This window comes from Pinus tabuliformis, chromosome 8 (assembly GCF_031772625.1).
Source record: "Pinus tabuliformis cultivar Carrire ecotype Pingquan chromosome 8, CPIR1, whole genome shotgun sequence".
NCBI lineage: Eukaryota > Viridiplantae > Streptophyta > Pinopsida > Pinales > Pinaceae > Pinus > Pinus tabuliformis.
In genome coordinates this window covers 417,312,004-417,333,116 of record NC_142294.1, presented here as the reverse complement: position 1 = coordinate 417,333,116, position 21,113 = coordinate 417,312,004, and the positions used below count along the sequence as shown (strand labels likewise).

At 40.9% G+C, this 21,113-nt stretch overlaps 1 protein-coding gene across 2 annotated transcripts in view; it reads right to left on the bottom strand.

Annotated features, from left to right (window-relative positions):
* LOC149235828 (kinesin-like protein KIN-14C) overlaps positions 1-21,113 on the bottom strand; it is a 75,565-nt gene that overhangs the window by 50,134 nt on the left and 4,318 nt on the right. The window lies entirely within an intron of this gene.

Here is a 21,113-nt window from a genome sequence, read left to right as displayed (position 1 = left end):
TCAATATCCTTAAGCCCTTGTAGATAATAACCTTGATAAGCTATTAAAATTGTTATTGTAGAGTTTTGGATGCAATAAATCTACATTATTTTGAAACCCTAACTTATAACAGCAATCCATAAATTGATGGTGGCTAGTGGGAACACCAACTTGAATATTTATAAACCTCATCTCGGCCTCTTAGGCCTTGTCAAGAATCTCCTTAAATCCATCATCTCTCTCTCACGATAAGCCTTTCTTTATTTAAGACCATTCTAGGGTGTATAATTTACAAGTTGCTTAGAGAACCATTTGGATTAAGATCCCTGGTCATCTAGCCTCTAAGCCTCCCTTGTAGGGATAAAATCCAAGCACAAAACAACAGGGGAGAATCCACTAAGGTGACACTCGCAGTTGATCTCATTGTTGCCCTAAACCTACAATGCCTAGTGAGGCTTTACACTAGGCTACTAGATTTTGTGGCAACGGGCCCATTATGGCCCATTGAAGTTTCCATGGAGACAATTGCAATAGTGGTCAAAGTTGAGGTTGCACCCTGAGGAATTATCTTAAATGATCTCATGACTTGCGCAAACATAAGTGGATCAAGCCCCGCCCACATGTACTCCTTAAGGCAAGCCATTTTTAAAGTTACAAGTGTGCAAGGGGTCCTTCTCGATCCCAAAGGAAAACCAAGTAATAGAGCTAGCCCAAGCCCTTAGATCTCCTAACAACAAGGTGGAGGCCCTAACTACTCTCATCATCTTGGTGCTCATGGTATATAGAATCAAAGAAGAGACAACCACAATGGATTCATCCATTACCATTGGATCCCCAAGGATGGGAAAACTTCGCAAAGAACTAAGACTCGCCAAAATTATCCAAAGGATCCTTCCTTAGCCCAAAGAATCCACACTATCTATTATTTGTAGGTCCAAATAGAGATTAATTAATAAGTAGATGAGATGGTAAACAAAGGTGATTGTATTTACAAATGCAAGGGGTGCAATGGCAACCTCGCACCCTATTCCTTAACCATGGTACATATACTTGAGCTTCTACGACCTCCAAAGGAGGCAATTTGATCATTGAAAGGGGGTGTCTCCCCTCCACATCTTATGACTCATGCATGCAGTCAACAAGGAGGATTACAAACCTCCATCCAATTGACCCCCACCCCAATTAGCATTGAATCCCTAAGGGAAGGAAATCCAACAAATCCCCATGCATGTAAATCTATCCATAAACTATGCATTTAACTCTTGTCCTCTCCAACATGGAAATTGGTGAAGGTGTTTCGATTAAATGACATGAAAGAAAAATCAGTGAGTTTTCCTCCCCCTATATTTCGTTAGCACACTAAATTGTTGGGGTAGTGTCAAGTGCTTTCTAGAAATTTTGGTCCTTGGCCCGCCTAGGTACCCATTTGTGCCTCAGACGCTTCAACACATGAAAGGCAATGAAGGATACAATGGCTTGTAACTATTGATTTTGTTATTTGCTTGGAGAAATGTGAGGTCCAAGGTATGGCTTCAACCAATGCAAAGGGGAAATTGAGGAAGTAAAAGGAATGGCCAACAAATCAACATTGGAGTGGGATAGGTGGAAGACAACCAATGAATGACAAAGTGTGGTGGAACAATCCAAAGCAACCATAGTCATTTTAAGAGGTAAGCAGCACAAATAATTGATCACTCTAGATGGTCTTTCTAACCTTGTTGCACACATTTCAACCCACCTCAATACCCCTGCTACTAGTCTGGCCAATACTCTTGTTAGTGCCTAGCTTTACCTCAGGTTGAAAAGGTAGGATCCATGGCCAACATCAAACCACGCTCAGCCTGGTAGCTAGTCCTACCAGGTTAGGAGAGGGCTCTCTCCGGGTCAATGTCAACAAATTATGATCGATGAGGGCTTGAAATGACTGAAATATCTTCTGATCTTAGGCTAGGTATATGTGCAAGAGAGTTTGATTTGATAAAATGATGATTTTGTTGGCTCAGATGGAAAGATGGCTTTTGGGTGCGGGGATTGAGGCTCAGTCCTGCAAAGATCTCAATGGGGCAAGGTAGGTAATCGTTTTGGCACTTAAATTTGAATGAGATGGAAGGAATATACAGGTGAGGTGTTGAAGAGGGCAAGAGCAATCATGGATCCTCCCCAAACAGCTGAAAACATCAAATAACTAAAACAAACTTCAAGTAGAACACTGCAATTTCAATGGATTCTACTTACACTCTTGTTTGATTAGTTCAAAAGAAACAAGATAGAGAATGGCATACATAACACATAAGCAAATTCACAATTACAAAGAAAAGCACTGTACCAAGACAAATTGCCACATGAATCCCAAAGAGTGTTGCAAATCCTAGTCTCAATTCCTTAGCCCAAATGCTGATATGAATGTACAATGAAGCTCAAGGCTTTCTCAAGAGTCCAACCATCTACCAAAATTCAACTCCTACACTATGAAATTCATAAAATATATACATTTGCTCATCCTTGTACTAAGGGATTGAGCTCAACCATTTTCTTTAAAATAGAATTAGTTACATTAAACTTGGGCCGAATTTCTGAAAATAGGTGTTGAATATGAACTCGTATCTCCTAAACCATAGCACCTATTACAAAACTGAAAGAGGTTTTTGTAGATAAGGTCATGTTGGAGAAAAACCTCTCTCAAATTTGGGAAATTCGTTTCCAGTAGCTCACAATTTGTTCCACAAAATCATCTCTAAAACATAAAATCATTAAAAATTTAAATCTGTGAAAATGAGCTATAATGATCTAGTCACATATCCCAATCCATGACACCTATGAATAAACTGAAAGAGGTTTTTGTTATATGGCTCGTGATTAACAAAAACCTCCTTGGGTTTTGCAAAATTACTTTCCATCTGTTGTAAAATGGTCCCGCACTAAAATGACTAAAACAGTAAAAAATATGAAAATTTTGCTTTGTTTTAATGTAGGCTCCAAATGTCATTGTACATCTCCCACATGGTAGCACCTATGCATAAACTGAAGGAGGTTTTTGTTATTTAGTATGTGATGAACAAAAACCTTTTTCACTTTTGAAAAATTCCTTACCATTACTTCAAAAACTGATTTTGTATTAAACTTGTCATTGTGTGCAGCAACTGACCTCAAAACATGCATAACCAAGAATCACTCATTCATTTCTTCTAATCCAAGAACCAGTTACGGGAGTGTGATATACCGTTGGAAAGATTTTTCCGAGCTTCTTCTGATGGACACACTTGTGACATGTTTTGTGCTGAACATCATGTGCAAAACATCTAACAAAACCAGACATAGTAAGAGATCATGTTGATCCCTGGTGACAGGCTGCGAAGACTAGAACTAACAACTCTAATGATTCACCTAACCTTGCACTCTTTGAAGACTCTATTGGCCCTTCTATGGGCAAAACTAGCAACTTAGGTACCCAAATGAAACCTACTATGGAAACCTCTAGGGGGGCTTGATTTTGGTTTCCTTTGTTTACGTTTTGCTGCATACTTCAATTGTCAAATCAGTTATTAGAACTTACACCTGCAAGTTGTTAAGCAGGGTAGCATCATTAGACTATTTATGTATGTCAGAGGATGTCCTTCTATTATCTCTGAAAACAACTCATTTTTTTGGCTTTGACATATATAAATGCTAAACAAGAATGGTGTTAATTTTATTTAACAAGTTCTTTGCTTAAGACAATTACTTCAATGTTCCACATGATCCCAAGTTCAATTCCATTTCTTTCGTTAGCAATCACATAAACCATTATCATATTGACAATAATTGAAGAAAGAACATAAATAACATATGCAGAAGACAAGCCAAGACTAGAAAACTCGGGAATTGGCTCAAGCCAGGGAAAATCCCCAAGATGGGGAAAACCCTTGATCAATCCTTCTCATTATTATTATCGAATGTTCAATAGAGAGAGAGAGGGAGAGTACAATCAAATTCAAAATTGACACGCCAATATGATGATCAATACCATTGTCCAAATGACAAAGAAGCGGCCCAGACAAATCTTCCATTCTGCCTTTAAACAACAGCAAACAAACTTTGCCCTAACTAATGGTCAACTGTAGTCAAAGCAGCTACAAAATAGTCTCCAAAAGGAGCTCGGTCCTAGTTCAATTAATGCAGCCTCCTTTGTTGATTATAATGAACCCAAAACAGTCCAATACTAAGCAGTCAAGCCTGGTCAATGTGATTAGGAACTCTACAGTCACAAGCCTACAATTAGGGCTTATAGCCAAAGAGCCCAGAGTGCCCAGATCTTGTGGTAAAGGTTGCGGCCTTCCTTCCTAGGCAAGTTTCTCCAATTTGCTATTGTTTAGCCTTCTTCTAGACTTCTAATATTGTCCCAAGTCCTTTTCTGTAAACACCTCAGAATTGTGTCTCCTTGTTGCATGTTGTTGGCCATCAAACAAGAGGACAAAGGCCTGCTTCCTAGCTCAATTAACCTCCTAGTGTTGCAGCCCACCTGAGGAAACGAGACCCCACACAAACCTTTTGAACTTCCCTGAAGCCTGCGGCTACCTATCTGAAGCTTCTCGGCCCTGCAAGAGACAAATAGATTTACCCAAAACAGACCCAAGCTCCACGTCTTGCCTCCTTCCCTACTCGATTGCCTCGGAGATGCATTTTCTATGGAATAATGCATATTAGATGTGTCTAATGAGGTTGGAGGTCACCTCAATTTATATAAGATGGAGAGGGGTTCAACTTGTCTAATTAACCCCAAGTCGACCTTGACAAATTGCACATGAGTGAGCATGCCTTCAAAAAACAAAATCCTTGTTCAAATGTAATAATCTTTAGGTCGATTTTGGTCCTCTCAAAAAGAGGAATTTAATGCAATAATTATCTCCATCAAATGAGTTATCCAAAGTGGAATTTGGCTCTAGTTGTCAATTTCAACAATCTCTTTCAACTAGGGAGAATTCCACTTGTCAATCCATCCATCATCATGCCATCATGTCATCATGAACCATCTTTGCATCCCATCTCAACTCTGTTGAACACTGATATATATAATGAAGAAGAATTAATCGAGAATGAGTCACAAGACCTTACCACTCTCCACTGATAAAATTCAGTCCACTTAACCAGGGGTAAACCCCCAATCAGACTTGATCCCAAATGATCAAGTTGTTGAACATCATGCATCCTAGGCATAGGGAGTACGGCAGTACTTGATCTGTCCATATGTACTGCTATGGTCTGTATCCTCTTTTCCCAACTCATTGGCCAGATGAGAGGTACTTCCCATGAGTCCCGAACTACATGGGTAAGATGTATGTTAGGGCATCAACAAGAGAAGGTGAAACACTCATCCTGCTCATATGCCATAGGAGACGGTGAACCACTCATCCTATGAATATCTCATCAATCGCAGGGGAAGGTGAACCACTCACCCTACACACATGTCAACCACCATAGAAGAAGGTGAACCACTCACCCTATGTGCCATATATTATCATGGGGTATCACAAACGAAGGTGAACCACTCACCCTATGGTTGCACATAGCATCAAGAAGTACCCCAAGCCCACAGGAGTTCCCAAAGATCAATGTTCAACCGAGACCCTCTAGTAGGGTCTTTCGACGACTCTCAACTATTGAAGTTTCTAAAGTCTAACAGTTAGAAACTCTCCATGTACTTTCTGATTTATTCCTTCCTACTAGTTATGATTAATTAACAAGTTATTTACCATGTAAATACTGAAAATAAACACAAGTACATGCTCAACACATTACAAATCATCAACTGAAGGAAATACAAACAAGCACACAAATGAAACTGTTATTTTTGGACTAATGTCCTTGGAGAAACCCAATGCAGGAAAACCGGTGCAGCTATCTAAGGGTTTGATTTATTAAGCAGTTTCAGAATACAATCTGCGTGCCAAATCTGGCTCACCCAATAGAGAAAAATCTCGGTAGTAGTACCTCTCCTCCGAAGACAGATGCTCCAGCTGAAACCCCGGATAAACACTCTGGCAGCTCCTCAGCGCCAATCTGCCCCACGAAAAAACCCCAACATCAACCTCTAGGCACTGTGTCAACATCTTCTGCCCTCTGCGTTAACTTTCCCAACAGTTCCGACTTGTACCCTCTACGTCAGCTTTCTCAACAGTTCTGGCTTCTTCCCTCTGTGTCAGCTTTCCCGGCAATTCCAGCAGTTCCCGGCAATTCCAATTGTTCCCGACAATTCCGGCTTCTGCCTTCTACGTCAGCTTTCCCGGTAGTTCTCGACAGTTCCAGCTATTCCCGGAAGTTCTGACTTCTCCCCTCTACGTCAGCTTTCCTGATAGTTCCGGCTTCTGCCCTCTGCGTCATCTTTCCCGACAATTCCAGCTTCTGGCCTCTACGTCAGCGTTCCCGGCTACTGCGCTGATCCTCCCAGCAATATTTTGTCTCTCTGCTTCTATATTCACTGCCCCTCAGCTGCAACTCCAGTTCACTCTCTCAACTTTCTGAGCAAACCCAACCCCAGAAAATTGAAATTTTGATCTCTTGGTGTGTTCTCCAAGTGACCCTCAAACCTCTTCTTATACTTTTCTCGTTGACAGATCAACGACCGAGATTAAGTCCCTAATCAACAACTAAGATTAGATCTGGCTTGATCCATGACTTTTGGACCATTCTAACACATTTTTATATTAATTCACATTAATATTTTAATTTCCCTAAGTTTAGACTTAGGGACTCCATTAAAAATATTAATTATTTTAATATCTCCCAAACTGTTTAAAATCTGCCCAAACCCTTTATGGGTATTGGAGATCTCATGTGCCTTAGCCTCTCCGCCAAATTTTGTGGCTAGAGCACATCCGATGCTACCCCAAATCAACACCAACCTCTCTTTGAAGGAAGATAAACTTGACCTTACCAAGAGGCTTTGTGAAGAGGTTGGTTACCTACACATCAATCCTGAAATGATGGAGCTTGATTGTTCCCCATTGTACCGTATCTCAAATAAAGTTGTACCTGATGCCATTATGCTTGGAATAGTCGTGGAACACGACATTCTCTTCAAGGCAAATCCCATTCTGCAATATACAACAGTGGTTTCCAGCAAGTGCACAAATGGCTCATTGAAGAGCTTCTTCAACCGAATGGCTTCATAATAAGCCATGCTTGTTGATTTATACATTCAGCCTCAATGGTGCTCCCAGAGCAACAGACTCTGGTCTTTGATTCATCTTTCTCCATGAGGCACCACTGTCCTTCATGATTATAGGGGTTGCTGCAAGGATCTGGTCCATGTTCTTTAAAAGGGGAAGCTTCCAAGGTTGCTCTTATTGCAACCTTCATCGCCATATTCTTTCTTGGCTTCTGAATTTTTGACTGCTTCAAGACTTCCTTCTAATTAGTCTTCAAACAGGGATATCATAGATCTATCCAACTTCTTGATAGGACCTACTGATGTAGTCTGCTTCAAATCTTATTATGTCAGGGTTTCTTATGCAACCCTGATTCAGAGTCCTGTCCCTTATTAGCACTATTCCTAACATCTTCTACCAGTCTAGAATCTAGATAGTCTAGAGAGAACCCAAGCAATGCATACCATGGATCAAATGTTGCAAAAAGATTCAGTGTTGTTACAAAAGTATATGGCAATGGAACTCTTAAACTGTTGAAAAATTGATTTCTTCGCTCAAGGTTCTGGTACTTGTCATTGGTTGATGAAGATGGAAAACTGTGAACACTTGTTGTAGCCTAGAATCAGTGACACGGTGTTCATTACACAATGCATTACATCATTGACTTATTTCTCAAGCCAATGGAGGATCAAAACTAATTTCTTTAGGTTATCTGCTATATAATGAAGAGAAGTGATCTCTGTCAAAAAGGAGATCTGATAATAAAACAATCTCCAAATGTCCACAAATTTGTATACTTACAGGACTGCTTCTTTCAATGATTTTGTTACAAGGCTTCAAGATAAATGCTTCCACTGCCTGTAGCTTTCCTTCTTTCCAACGTGACCAAATATTCACTGATGTGAATACCCTTGGGTTTTAGTATAGACTCTTATTCAATGACAATATTGCCACTGTAAATCAAAAATTTCCACAGTTCAGCTCAGCTGATATAAATAGATCAGACTGCGTGTGTGTGTGTGGGTTGAAGACATGGTTCTTATATCACAGAGACTAATACTTTCTTATATCACAGAGACTCATACTATCTCCACAGGTCAGCGAACATTCTTATCACTGTAGGATAATACTTTTATGCTATTGTACAAGACTGAGAGCAAGGTGATGAGCCTTTACTTATGGGATGATAAGCCTAATGATTCATCGTCCTAGGTCTCCTTTATGCGTAGTAGTCTCAACACCTCTTCCTTTATGACAGAGGCTTGAATTAAATTCTTTTGAAATGTAATTGAGTTGGGCTTCTTCTTTTCTAGCCTTTACTTGAATGTTCAGAATTTTGAAGAGTAGCACGGACCTCGCGCTTAGGTGTATATATAGAAGATCATGCACAGATTCATGCTCAAAATATCCTTCCAACAAAATCAATTTAGGACTAATTATTGACTCAGATGTAGACTCAAAATTTCAATTCTTTTGGAGAGTGTCCTTTACAGGCTATCAATGTGATACATAAAACAATGCTGTAGAATTTTGGAACATGTATAGAAGATTTGCCTCCCTTCTCAGATTGATATGGTTGCCAATAGAATCCTTGCAACACTAGAACAGTCCCTTCACAAAACTTGATAAATTCGCTGATCAATTATAATGTACATACTGGAGTTGTAAAGTTGCTTAGTGATTAGATGAAAGATGTAGATTGGTGGTCTGTCTTTTAACCTTTGCTTTAATGTCAAGAGGTATGACCTCTCTTATGCCTTTGCTTAGCTAAACTAGGTCTGCAGCCTTTGATGCAAAGATAATTATGCACAAAAGCTTCGGTCTGCTAGCCAATGAGTGCAATGAGGAGAGGGATTTTAGGTTTCCTTGAATAGGGCTAAAATGTAATCACAGTGCTTTTGCTAGCCTTTCAATGCCTATGGCCCTCTACATATTCTCCAAGTGTAGGAGCCCTAAAACAGTCCTTGTTGAGACTCGGTCTTGCACAAAGTTACCTATAGGTCTCAACTTCTGATCCACATCAGAGACATATAGAAATCTCAGCCTTGAAGGATACTTCTCTTCCTTAGAACAGAGATCCTAAAGTTGGCATCATTCCAGCTGAAGACTACACAAGAACTCGGCAATCTTTCCTCTAAACCTGTGCCAAAATCAATACCAAAAAACAAAAATAGAAATCTATCCTTCCTTCTGCTCCTTATCAATTCAGCAATGCAAAGACTTTCTTGAGGAAGACTTTGCACTTATTGAATATGCCAAAAGAGCACTCATAGTCCACTTGCTTTCAAATTTTTAGAGGGAGGAGCTCATGGAGACTTGCAAACAAACTTCTTAGTGATTGTTTTTACTCTTGCTTGGGCTTGTCCTCACCTGAGCTCTGATTCCATGTTAATTTTAGTTAACATGTTCTTTGCTTAGGACAATTACTTCAATGTTCCACATGAACCCAAGTTCAATTCCATTTCTTTTATTAGCAATCACATAAGCCATTATCACATTGACAGTAATTGAAAAAAGAACATAAATAACATATGCAGAAGACAAACCAAGACAAGGGAACTCAGGAATTGGCTCAAGCCAGGGAAAAACCCCAAGATGGGGAAAACCCTTGATCAATCATTCTTATTATTATTATCAAATATTCAACAGAGAGAGAAAGAGAGATACAATCAAAGTCAAAATTGACTTGCCAATATGATGATCAATACCACTGTCCAAATGACAAAGAAGCAACCCAGACAAATCTTCCATTCTGCCTTTAGACAACAACAGACAAACTCTGCCCTAACCAGTGTTAGTTTTTGTAGCATCAGATGTGTTCTAGCCACGAACTTTGCTAGAGAGGCTACAAAACATGTATTCTCCAAAACCCAAAAACCATTTTTGGAAATTCCACCTAGAGACAACTTAATTAAAATAATTAATCAGTTTTTAATGTTTCCTAAGTCTAAACTTAAGAAATATGATTAATTAAAGAGTACTAATTAAAGAATCTTCTAGAAAAAGACATGGATCGAGTTCTAGTTAATCTTAACCATCGATTAAGTTTTAATCATGGTCGTTGATGTCTTAACGAGAGATTATAAAAAGAAACTCGATGGGGCTTGGAGAAGACACGCCAACAGTGCGATTTCACTGGCAAACCAATTTCCTTAGTAGCAGCGTTCAGCTGCCGGAGAGAGAGCTAGTGAGCTCAAAGCAGAGAGAGAAGGGCAAGGATAATAAGGCCAGAGGACGTTTTTCTAGTTCCGGTGAGTGCACTGCAAAGAGGCAACACAGAGCCACGTAAAGGCAGTGTAGTGCTTCAGAGGGGATTCTTATTTTGCTGGGGAGAAGCAGTGATTCAATGCCAAAAGCCAGAGAGAGTTTGGAGGCCAGGAGGATCCATCTTCCAAACAACAGCTGATCAGAAAGCGAGAGGGAAAGCAGTTCTAAGTTGTGGGATGCAGTACTACATATGCTAACACAGTGATTGCACAGAGGCAGCGAATAGCAGTTCAACTTGAGCACAGGTCAGTGTTAGATCGTCAGTGGGAGTGAGATTTTTCTCACTAGATTTATTGTCAGATATTTCTTTGTATGGATTGCTAGATTTGAGCATCCATAGTCTCATACTCATATTTCCTACTGCATAATATTAAAACCCTCAGTTGCTACACCAGTTTTCCCGCGTTGGATTTTTACGAGGACTTAGTCCAAAAATAATTGTGCATTTGTGTGTGTGTGTGTGCATCTATTCTTCCAGCATTTTTATTTCTTCCGCAATATTTATTTTGTGAAGGTTCCAGTGTTTTTAATTCGATATTTGTCGTAGCACACAGCAAGTAAATTGTTTAATCGAATTAACAATTAAAAGAATTAACATCAGTTGCTGCAATAGGATTCTAGGTTTGTCGAATTTTCACATGGTATCAGAGCACAGATAGTAATTGGGGGAGCTCAGTAGCAAAAGGGAAGATGAATTTTGAAGCTCTAGATAGACAGAAGTTCAAAACCCTTAAAGGCAGCGCAGATCTTGGCCAGGGGGGTCAATCTTCGAGGAAAAGTTTATTTCTCTGAGAGAATTGACAGAAAATAAATTACCAGAGGCAGAGGGAGAATCAGTGTCTTTATCTAGGAAGAAGGAAGAGCACACATTGAGGGAATTCTTTCCTCAAGGAACTTCCAGTCCAAAAGTTCAATTTTTCAGTGCAGAGCAACAGTAGTTGTGAGCAAATTTGCCACTCCAACAAGGAGTGCATAGAGCCAGTCGGCAACTGCGCAAAGGAGAAGAGGAGTTTATCATTTTTTGTAGAGATGGCATCAACAGGGTTGAGAGATAAGAATCAGTTGGACGAAGCATCCAACTACGTGATCTGGAAAGCACGAATTTCATGTCTTCTAGATGAATACAATCTCAAAAAGCCTGCATCGATGCAGTGGTAGCTATCTCCACGGATGCAAATCAAATGAAGACCTACAAGAAGGAGATGACGAAAGCAAAGAGGCTAATTCTCGATGGGATTTGAGATCACGTGGTGGCTCACATAGTTGGCAAAGATACTGCCAAGCAGATGTGGGAAGCTCTTGCTATGCTATACAAGGGATCTTCCAAGCAACGAAAGATGTATCTTGAGGAGAAGCTAAGATGTACAAGGATGTAGAAAGGCGAGCACATAGACCCCTTCCTCACTAGGATTCTAGATGTCCGAGACAAGTTGTCTACAGTAGGGTCAACGCCCCAGCCTACATAATTGGTGCGGTTAGATCTAAACAACATTTCCGAAGAATGGCAAGTCTTTGTCCAAAGTATTCTAGGCAGAGACAAGTTGCCAGATTGGGATCGAATGTGGGTTGATTTGCAACAGGAGGAGATGAGGCGAGATTTGGTGAAGAGCACCATCAGTGGCACCAGCAACAGCAGTGGGACAAAGCAAGTGAAAGAAGAGGAGAATGTGGCCCTTGCATCAAAGGGGCAGCAGGAGCAGCGCAGGAGGAAGAAGGACCTTTCCAAGGTCAAATGCTGCAGATGTGGTGAGCTTGGCCACTACAACACTCAATGTCCTCTCAAAAAGAATCACAAAGAGGAGAATCATGATCAACACGCTGCATCCGTGGAGATCGACAAGCTGTCCTCTAAATTGGAGGAAGAGTTTGCCATGATCACCGATATACCTCCAAGAGTGAGGTGGGGTGATTTGAAGTTGTAGCCCCAGAGAGCTACAAAAAGGGCAAGATTCTGGATGTCCACCTCTTGAATCAAAACGTTACTACGGGAGCCCACAATGTTTCAATAGCAAGATGGATCAGTGGCAGATGGTGCAATCAAATGCCAAAGTGACAGATGCAATGGCTAGTTGTGGTCAGATACTAGGTAGCGCAGTGCAGAGTTGGTAGCAATGCAGTTGGCACAGAGCAAAGTCAGCAGCAACGCAAAGGCTTCACTGACAGTGCAAAGACTAGCAGCAATCAGAGACTCAGGAGACAGATGCATCATAATGATCACAGTTGATTCAGCATTTTGAATGTTTTTTCAGTTGCAATTGTTGCAGTTGCAGCAACAGCAAATGGAGAGGGAGTTGCAATGCAGATGCAATGTTGACAGCAAATCAGCAGGGCCACCAGCAGCACAGATGCAGCGTATATCAAAGTTGCACAGTAGTTGGTGGGCAGCAGTAGCCAAACATCAGCAACGTGACAGGAGGTGGTGCAGAGACAGGGTGTTGCTTCAATGGGTTGTAGCACTAGAACACATTCCTTGCTAAGAGGGAGTGTTAGTTTTTGTAGCATCGAATGTGTTCTAGCCACGAAATTTGGTGGAGAGGCTAGAATACATGTATTCTCCAAAACCCAGAAATCGTTTCTGGAAATCCCACATAGAGACGACTTGATTAAAATAATTAATCAGTTTTTAATGTTTCTTAAGTATAAACTTAAGAAATATGATTAATTAAAGGTATTAAATTTTAATTAAGTCATGGTGAGAATCTTCTAGAAAAAGACATGGATCGAGTTCTAGTTAATCTTAGCCATCGATTAAGTTATAATCATGGTCGTTGATGTCTCAATGAGAGATTATAAGAAGAAACTCGATGGGGCTTGGAGAAAACACACCAACAGTTAGATTTCACTAGTAGATCGATTTCTTGAGTAGCAACACTGAGGTGCCGGAGAGAGAGCTAGTGAGCTCGACGCAGTGAGAGAGGGATAGGGATAGTAAGGCCAGAGGAAGTTTTTCTAGTTCCGATGAGTGCACTACAGAGGCAGTGAGTGCCACAAAGAGGCAATGTAGAGCCACGCAAAGGCAGCACAGTGCTTCAAAGGGGATTTTGTATTTTGCGGCAGAGAAGCAGTGATTCAATGCCAGAAGCCGGAGAGAGAGTCCGGAGGCCATGAGGATCCATCTTCCAGACAGCAGTTGATCAAAAAGCGAGAGGGAAAGCAGTTCTGAGTTGTGGGATGCAGTACTGCGTAGGCTGGCGTGGTGATTGCACAGAGGCAGCAAAGAGCAATTCAACTTGAGCCAAGTTCAATGTCGGAATGCCAGTGGGAGTGAGATTTTTTCTCACTAGATTCATTGTCAATCATTTCTCTGTATGGATTGTTATATTTGAGCATCCATAGTCTTGTACTTAGATTTACTACTGCATAATATTAAAATCCTCAATTGTTGCACTGATTTTCCCGAGTTGGGTTTTTCCGAGGACTTAGTCCAAAATAACTATGTATTTGTGTGTGTGTGTGTATCTATTATTCGAGCATTTTTATTTCTTCTGCAATATTTATTTTGTGAAGGTTGCAGTGTATCTAATTCAATATTTTCCGTAGCACACAACAAGTAAATTGTTTAATCAAATTAACAATTAGAAGAATTAACATCAGTTGTTGCAATAGAATTCAGGGTTTGCCGAATTTTCACAACCAGTGGTCAATGGTAGTGAAAGCAACTACAAAATGGTCTCCAAAAGGAGCTTGGTCCTTGTTCAATTAATGCAACCTCCTTTGCTTATTATAATGAACCCAAAAAAGTCCAATATTGAGAAGTCAAGCCTAGTCAATGTGATGAGGAACTCTGCGATCACAAGTCTGCAATTAGACGTTGCAGTCAAAGAGCCCAGATTGTCTAGATCTTGTGCTAAGAATTGCAACCTTCCCTCCTAGGCAAGTTGCTCCAATTTGTTGTTGCATAGCCTTCTTCTAGACCTCTATTACTGCCCCAAGTCCTTCTCTATAAACACCTTAGATTTGCGGCTCCTTGTTGCATGTTCTTGGCCATCAAACAAGAGGACAAAGGCCTGCGGCCTAGCTGAATTAGCCTCCTAGTGTTGCGGCCCACTTGAGGAAAAGAGATCCCACACAAAACAGTCCCAACACACCTTTTGAACTGCCCTAAAGCTTTGCCTACTTGAAGCTTCTCGGCCCTGCAAGAGACAAATAGATTCACCCAAAACAAACCCAAGCTCCACGTCTTGCCTCCTTCCCTACTCGGTTGCCACAAAGATGCATTTTCTATGAAATAATGAACATTGGATGTGTCCAATGAGTTTGGAGGTAACCTCCATTTATATAAGATGGAAAGGGGTTCAACTTGTCTAATTAACCGCAAGTCGACCTTAAAACAGTTCGAAACACTCATGTAAAAGAATATTGAATGAATTAATTCACCAAGAGCAAACAGCTCAATGATAATACAAAGATATTTACATAAATAGAAACATCAGGTTTCTATGTACAAACAGTTTCATCTAAGAAACTGCTAAAAGAATAAAATTAGCAACAGCTAGAAGACTGAGCATTAAATACTAAATAGACATATTCTAATACCCTCCCTTAATGCTCAATCTATTGACAACACCAATAGACCCTCGGAATTTTACAAATTTATCAGGACCAAGCGGCTTGGTGAAAATGTCGGCGGGCTGCTCTGTTGTGGGAACATATTGCAACTGAACTGAGCCGTCTTCAACCAGCTGGCGAATGTAGTGGCAATGAGTTTCCACATGCTTTGTTCGTTCATGAAAGACTGGATTCTTGGCAAGTTTGAGCACTCCCTGATTATCACAAAACAAAGAAGTAGGCCCTGTCTGGAAAACATGCATATCTGCAAGCATACGGCGAAGCCAAACTGCCTCACAGGATGCCTTAACTGCTCCCCGATACTCTGCTTCTGTTGAGGAGAGAGCCACTGCCTGTTGCTTCTTACTAGTCCAAGTAACGGCACCAGATCCTAGACTAAACACATACCCAGCTGTAGATTTACAGTCATCAACCGAACCGGCCCAGTCAGAATCAGTGTAGCCACTGAGAATAGGATTGGAGCTGCGAGTATATAAGAGGCCATAATCAGAAGTACCACGCACATATCGTAGCACCCGCTTTGCTGCTATCCAATGATCAGCTTTAGGAGCTGACATAAAGCGAGAAATGTAGCTTACTGCAAAACTGATATCGGGTCTGGTAGCAATAAGATAGATGAGACTGCCCACTAATTGCCTGAATAAAGTTTCATCCACAAGGAGAGAGGATGACTGTGCTGAAAGTTTGAGCCCTGGTTCCATAGGAGTCGTGGCCGGTTTGCAATGCTGCATTCTGAACCTTTCCACAAGATTTTTGGCATACTTGGATTGAGAGAGAAAAATCTGATTTTCAGTCTGCCAAACTTCAACCCCCAAACAGTAATGAAGAAGTCCCAAGTCTGTCATCTCAAAAGTTCTGCATAGATCTTGTTTGATCTCATGGATCAAATGTGCAGAGTTGCCAGTAATGATAAGATCGTCCACATAGACAACGACAAACAAGATATCAACACCAGTATGCTTGATGTACAGGTTTGCATCAGATGGGCTCCGCTGAAAACCCTGATCTGTCAGGTACTAATCAATTTTCATGTACCAAGCCCGAGGAGCTTGTTTCAATCCATAGATTGCTTTAGCTAACCGACACACTTTTTGTTCTTGACCAGCAACCTTGAATCCTGGAGGTTGCGTCATGTAGACTTCTTCCTGAAGATCACCATTTAGGAAAGCACTCTTTACATCCATCTGATGAACTTTCCAATTGAACTGAGCTGCTAGGGCAAGAACAAGCCTTATGGTACTCATCTTGGCTGTAGGAGCAAAAGTCTCCTCATAATCGATGCCTTCCTTCTGTGAGAACCCTCGAGCCACAAGACGAGCTTTATACTTGTCTATGGTTCCATCAGCTTTGTATTTTACTTTATACACCCATTTGCAGCCTATGGGCTTTTTTTCGGCAGGAAGATCAGAAAGTGTCCAGGTGTGATTCTTCTGAAGACTCTGGAATTCGGCTTCCATAGCCTGTTCCCACTCAGATGTACCCTTAGCCTCTGAATAGGTTTGAGGCTCAAAAATACTGTGAAGGTTAGCCATAAGAGCAAAATTGACTGTAGACTGTTGTCTGTTCTTATGTCTAGAAGTTCTACCTTCAAGGAGCTCATCATCCCGGAGATCACCTATGGTTTTAGCCCACCATTTAGGCCGAAGAGAAGAAGAACCAATATCAGGATTAGAGGAACCAATATCAGGAGGAAGGGAAGAAGGCTCAAGAGCAATAGGGACAGCAAGAGGAGGATTAGCTTCTGGAGGAAGCTCAGATAGAGTAGTATCAAATCCTGATGCTACATCATCCCTCCCATCAGGTGGACTGACTGGGAGAAGAACACTGTGAGGCGGATCCTCAGAACGCTGCTCAGAAGAAGAAGACTGAAAGAATCCTCTGTCTTCATCAAATACTACATCTCGACTGAAGCTAAGACGACCAGTGGCTATATCTATCAGCCTATATGCCTCGTGATGATCACTGTAACCTATCATCATGAGTTTCTGACTTTTGGAATCCAACTTAGAGCGCTTAGCAGATGGAATCCAAACATATGCAACTGAGCCAAAAACTTTGAGATGACTGGTCTTAGGCTTACGACCAGACCACACTTCTTCAGGAGTCTTCCCTTTAACAGCCTGAGTAGGTGATCGGTTAAGAAGGTAAACAGCAGTAAATACTGCTTCAGCCCAGAATTTGTTTGGAACACTCCTGTGTTGTAACATGGAACGAGCCATTTCCACAACCGTGCGGTTGCGACGCTCGACAACACTGTTCTGCTGGGGAGTGTAAGGTGTGGTTAATTGACGTTTGATGCCATGAATATCACAGAAGTTGGCAAAAGCTGAGGAACAAAATTCCCCCCCATTGTCGGTCCTAAGGGTCATGATATTACAACCAAATTCTTTTTCAACTAATGTTTTAAACTTCTGAAAGGTACTAAGAGCATCAGATTTATTTTTTAAAAAATACACCCACATCTTTCTACTGAAGTCATCTACAATAAGTAAAAAATATTTGCAAGCAGTGATAGAAGCTGTATTCATAGGACCACAAATATCAGCATGAAGTAACTGAAGTACCTTGGATGCGCGCCAAGATTCTCCATTTTTGAATGAAGACCGATGTTGCTTTCCTGCTTGACAGGCGCTACATACCCCCAACTGCTAAGTCTGAATATCAGGTAAGCCTGACACAAGTCCCTCCCGAGAGAGCTGAGAGAGATACTGCATATTGAGATGCCCATATCGTTGATGCCATAGAGTGTTGATGGGAGAAACACGTGCTGCTAGAGCCACTTCTGGAAAGTCACCGGTGTCAAGTAGCCTGTATAGACCATGGTCCTCTAGGCCAACAGCAACTGTTAGACTGGTCTCCCTGTCAATGATGGAGCACTTGTGTGCACTGAACATAACATCAAGCTGAGGAGAATTCCTCATAATCTGGCTGACAGATAGCAGATTAATCTCCATACCAGGAACGTAGTATACATTTAGAAATATGAGTGTGCGTCCACCAGACTGAATTTGAACTGTACCCCTGCCAGCTACATTGTACTTTTCACCTCCACCAAATACCACTGAATCATTGAAAGGTGAGAAGTCAATAAACCAGTCACGCCTGTGAGAGAAGTGGCGTGATGCACCAGAATCAATGTACCATGCAGAGGACGGAACATGTTCTGAAGACCTTTTAGCCATAAAGGCGTAAAAAGCAGAATCTGTCTGCTCGGAATGTTCTGCAACATTCGCTGTCTGATTTGGCCCTCCCTGTTTCTTCTGTTCAGAAGCAATCCTCTGCCGGCAATCTTTCTTCATGTGACCGAACCTGTGACAGTAATTACACTGCACACTTTTCTTCCTAGCAGGATCAAAAGACTGAGGAGAACCTTTCTGCTGGAAAGACTGATAGGACTGGTATTTTGCAGCAAATGCATTTTCCGAGGGCACTGATGAAGTACCACTACCAAACTGCTGTTTCCACCGATTCTGCTGCAGAAGTTTGGTACATAAATCTGAAAACTTCAGATCAACATTTGTGGTTGTAATGTTGAGTGTTTCGATGAAGTGTTCATAAGATTTTGGTAGACTCTTCAGAGTAATGACTACCATATCTTCTTCCTCCATGGTCCGACCAATGGCTTCGAGCTGATCTCGAATGTCTTTAATTTTGTTGAGATGTTCCTGTAAAGACATATGTTCATCCATCATGATGGAGAACAACTGATTTTTGAGAAAAAATGCTCTGCTTTTGTCAGATGTCTCGTGCAGTTCTTTCAACTGTTGCCAAATTTCGACAGCGGTCTTGCCAGAGGGAATCTGTGGTAACTGATCATTAGCGACAGAGAGCTTGAGAAGCATAACAGCCTCCTGATTTCAATCATCAAATTTATCTTGATCGGTACCAGTTGTACCAGGACGAGGCTCTTTGCCCAAAATGAGCTAATCAAGACGCCTGTATTCAAAAATGGTCAGCATTCTTTGTTTCCAAATGTTATAGTTGCTGCCATTAAAGCGTTGATTTCCTTCTAACATCAGATTGCTGAGCGTAGCCATTTTCCCAAAGATAATACAGAAGTTTGACACACAACCAAGTGTAGCTGCCTGCTTAAAAATCTTCTTTCAAGATGACTGTACCAAATTGTTAATAAATGCTGTTGTGAAAGAAATAGACTTGCCCAAAAAAAAAAATTACTCAGATCTGATCACGCCACTTTAAAAAAATGACTGTGATGCTGGTTTGATCACGCTGTAATACTTACTTAAAAATGACTGTGATACTTTATTCTGGTCCCACCGCTTCAAATCAGATCATAATAATCTTTAATCCACTTTCTAAACAAAAAAACGTGAATCTGGAGAATACCTTTACTTGACACTGCCGTCACGTGACCTGAAGAATCTCGCTGCCGTCACGTGATCTGAATGATCTCGCTCTGTTAACAAAAAACACTTTGATTCTTTCAGCAAGTAACGGTGGCTAGAATGTATATATGAATTGCGGGCACAGTCGGGTCTCGCTCTGTTTTAAAAAACACGCGTTTCATTTATTAATCCAAATACCGGTGGCTCGGATCTCAGCAAATACCGGTGGCTCGGATCTCGTCCTGCACGTGACGGACTCTTATCGTTTCGTGGATATATTTTTACATTTGTTGACGGGCTTGCTGATACGGATCGGCTGCAACGTTTTCTGCTCCCGGATTTCTCGATTCCCAAGTGGTCATCCCGTGAATCTGGATAGCGTGATACAAGCTGGGCTTTAAATCGCTGGAAATACGTAATTATCGTAGCTAGGCAGAGAGACGTGAATCGCTGGAAAACAACGAGCCACTGTGATGTCGCGTGAACGAAGGCTCTATCTGCCAGAAAGTAGATATTGCGCTTCCAGAATTAAATATAAACAGACCAAAGACTTTTGAATACAAAATACACAAGAGTTCCAGCAATATAGTTACGAAGCCATGTCTGCAAAACCCTAGGCAGAGGCGACCAAAATGCTTCGGGGTACTAGCAGCCTAAGCACCAGGTTGTTGGACCAGCTGATATCTTCCGCGAACAATCGCAAGTACTCAACACTTTGTTTATCGATTGTATTGAAATCTTTGCCCGGGATCGAATCACTGGAGATATCCAACGACTGGGAAACAGCTGATGAAGCAGAAAGTAGGAGCAAAGCCGCAACAAAAGTGTGTTGCCACGTTCCCGTATGGCAAAGCAATTCAAATTTTGGTGCCGCTGGAAAGTGCCGGAATTTTGATATGTTTCTAGCGTGCCTTGATTCGAATGGATCCGGAACCCTCCTCAGAACAGACCCCACAGCTCTATTTCGAATCTTGATTCTTCAAAACAAATAAACTGTTCACGATAATGCAGGAGATAAATCCCTTTCTGTATCGAGATTGACGACTGTAAGCTTTTATCACAATGAGCAAAGCCAAGGCTAAGACTCAGTGAAGGCTACCTGGCTTACAGAGGGCTCGACCTTAGAAAGGAATGAAGATCAAAAAATCTGCAGACCCTGAGAGCAGTTTCGAAATGAACTACTGAATTTTTCAATCTATGAAAAATTATTTCGAAAAAAATCCCTGTGCTCTGATACCATAAAACAGTTTGAAACACTCATGTAAAAGAATATTGAATGAATTAATTCACCAAGAGCAAACAGCTCAATGATAATACAAAGATATTTACATAAATAGAAACATCAGGTTTCTATGTACAAACAGTTTCATCTAAGAAACTACTAAAAGAATAAAATTAGCAACAGCTAGAAGACTGAGCATTAAATACTAAATAGACATATTCTAATAGACCTTGACAAATTGCACGTGTGTGGGCATGCCTTCAAAAATATATTTTTCCTTGTTCAAATTTAGTAATTTTTAGGTCAATTTTGGTCTTCTCAAAAAGAGGAATTTAATGCAATCATTATCTCCATCAAATGAGTTGTCTAAAGTGGAATTTGGCCCTAATCGTCAATTTTGGCAAGAAAGTGATGATTGACGCTATGTGATTCATTTCACTAGTTTCAATCCCACTTCTTCACCCCTGTGAGCATCACCCGATGCAATGAGTGTTAAGTGGACTATTCAAAAAAAATCATGAGAAATTAGTTAGTTACGATTACCTCTCATGGAAACGGTCATAGATGAATGACCTACCTAACGCAGTTGAATCCCAAAAAATGATA